The following is a 2,819-nucleotide window of genomic DNA, read 5'->3' on the forward strand; positions in this document are numbered from 1 at the left end:
GTCTCTCTTGAATATGAGTCCGACACCAAGAGCCGCCAGGGCCAATAAGTGAAGGTTGGCTTTTGGGCGGATGATGCGGCCATCAGGGTGAATACAAAACTGTAGGGAGGATAAGTGTACAGCCCCAATGCGGCCTCATGTGGTTCTTTCCTCTGGTGGAGCAGCTTGCTGAACTGCTCGGACTCCAACAAGAAGGTCAGGAGACTGTGGAGGTTTTGTCGCTTTCGACTTCTGCAGGACATAAGTGACCGGGTGTAGTGAGACTTCGCAGGCTTCTGCATTAGCTGAGGCATTCAATGGGTGATAGGATTAGTGGCGGAGGGTGGCGCATTTTATAATCGCCAGAGCGGAGGCTAGGTGAGCTGCTTCTAGGAGTTTGGCGATGAGTACAGCATGTTGGACTGGTCTCCCTGCCGAGATAACGAAGCCCTTCTGTTTCCTTTATTGCAAAAGTCGTGAACGACTCCAAAGACAGACCTGGAGTCTATGTAGACGTTGGATGTACTACCGTTTGACAGGATGCAGGTTCTGGTGAGAACAAAGAGCTCTGCAGCCTGTATGGACGTCCTAACTCGGAATGTAGCTGATCCCAAGGTGTCGAAGTAGGTGCAGATGGCGTATCTTGTTAATATGCATTGGTCTGATAGCTGGAAGGAAGAGGCATCGGTGAAAAGAATGAGGTCAGGGTTTTCTAGTGGTGTCTTGGACGGTCAGACGTGGGTCATGACCTGCTGAACCAAATCCGAACATTCAAGTTCATTCGCAGAATCGTGCTGGGTGAGCGGGATTATGATAACGGTGTTCAACGCTGGCCCGCACTGTCGGCAGAGGTTTGCCTGAGATAGCAACGCGATCTCGTGGCCAGTTCTCCGACTTGCAGTAAACTGTTGACTTGTTGATGAATTAAGACTAGGGAGACCGAATGTGGGAACAAAACAATATATGTGTGATTTACACATTCGTGATGGTCTTTCCCACTGTTACTGCGGCTGCCGCCAGCGTGCGCAAACATGCAGGCATTCCCCCACAACAGGTGGTAACTGTACAGAATAAAAGGAAACAGGATGACGGAGATCCCCATGAAGCTCTGTTAAAATGCCGCAAGTGAACCCGACTGACATGGTTACATAAAGATAGAAGAGTTGTGAATAATTTGCCAGCCCCAGAGGAGGAGCGAAGATTAGTTGTTGCTTCAGTTCAGAGAATGTCCGATGTAATTCGGGAGTTTACTTCACTTTGGCTGGCTGGTTAGGGGAGGCTACCTGCCGCAAGCGTGCTTCAATGGCCCGGTGATCAGGTAGCCAGCGGCTGCAGTTGTTGCACTATAGAGGCATAAACAGTGGGGATCTTTGCATACCCTTGGGGAAGCTGGGTCCATGTATACTGTCAGCCACCATATGTAAAAGGGAAAAGTTATTGACTGTCATGGGACAATGGATTCGAAATGAAGGCGGAGCATCGGTCCATTAAAGAGAAGCATGTGGCAGAGGTGGAGATACTGGTTGGGACAGCATTTGTATCCAAGACTACTGGCGATCAAGCAACAGCAGTAACATTGACAGCCCTACGATCTAGTACAAAACGCCATTTGCCTGGTCTCCCATGTTTGGGATAGGTAAGATGGGCGTGTTACACTGGCTGGCTGTAGGCACGAGTACTTCTTGCTGCAGAAGGTCTGTTCTGTGCTGTACATCTGTATGAGTCTGTGACTCTATTGAGTCTATGACTCTATGACTCGCACTGTCTTATAAAACATTTCATGTTCTGTCTCTGTGTTGCCAGATTTCCAGTGGGCGGCTGGATTTAGCAGCCTGAAACGTTTTAGCTTGTGAGAACACATTTTCTTTGAACCACATTATCTCCCCTCAGAATACCTGCCACTGCACTGATTCTTAATTGTCTTCTCTTTGTTGTTTCCAGTGCGCTTGAATTAAATCTCTTCTCAGTTTCATGAAATGAGACTCTCCTACTTAATCTTCAACTCTTAGCCTACATTCGTCCTTTACATTACTTATGTTTAAATCAAATAAATTATGATCACTATTGCTTAATGTTGCCTTTTCCTTCCAGATGATCGGGGTAATGAGTGTGGATGGTGCTATATAAGGAGTTCCGTGGTACTCAAACCTGATGCTGAGTGTCGGTACTGGAGGGAGGGAATGATTGTCGAAAGTGACCTATCAAGTTTTCTACTGAGTCCTTAACCATGTCAAACTGTTTGAGTACTGTTGGAGCTGCTTTCATTCAGATAGGTGGAGGTTATTCCATCGTCTACCTGAATTGAACCTCGGAGATAATGGACAGTCTTTACAAGACAGGGGGAAAAGTTGATAGTTGCAGGATTCGTAACTTCTGATCTGATATTCCAACCATTGAATCTATGTAGTCTTGGATAAACCTCAGAATGATAGTGCCAATGGATTCCGCAATGGCGATATCGTTGGACATTGAGTGGTGATGGTGAGATGGTTTATGATTGTCGTTGTCTCACATTTGTGTGGTGCAAATATTACTTAGAACATAGAACAGTACAGCACAGAACAGGCCCTTCGGCCCACGATGTTGTGCCGAACAGTTGTACTAGCTTAAGCACCTATCCATGTATCTATCCAATTGCCGCTTAAAGTTCACCAAAGATTCTGACTCTACCACTCCCACAGGCAGCGCATTCCATGCCCCCACCACTCTCTGGGTAAAGAACCCACCCCTGACATCTCCCCTATACCTTCCACCCTTCACCGTAAATTTATGTCCCCTTGTAACACTCGGTTGTGCCCGGGGAAAAAGTTTCTGACTGTCTACTCTATCTAGTCCTCTGA

This window comes from Chiloscyllium plagiosum, unplaced genomic scaffold, assembly GCF_004010195.1.
Source record: "Chiloscyllium plagiosum isolate BGI_BamShark_2017 unplaced genomic scaffold, ASM401019v2 scaf_8840, whole genome shotgun sequence".
NCBI lineage: Eukaryota > Metazoa > Chordata > Chondrichthyes > Orectolobiformes > Hemiscylliidae > Chiloscyllium > Chiloscyllium plagiosum.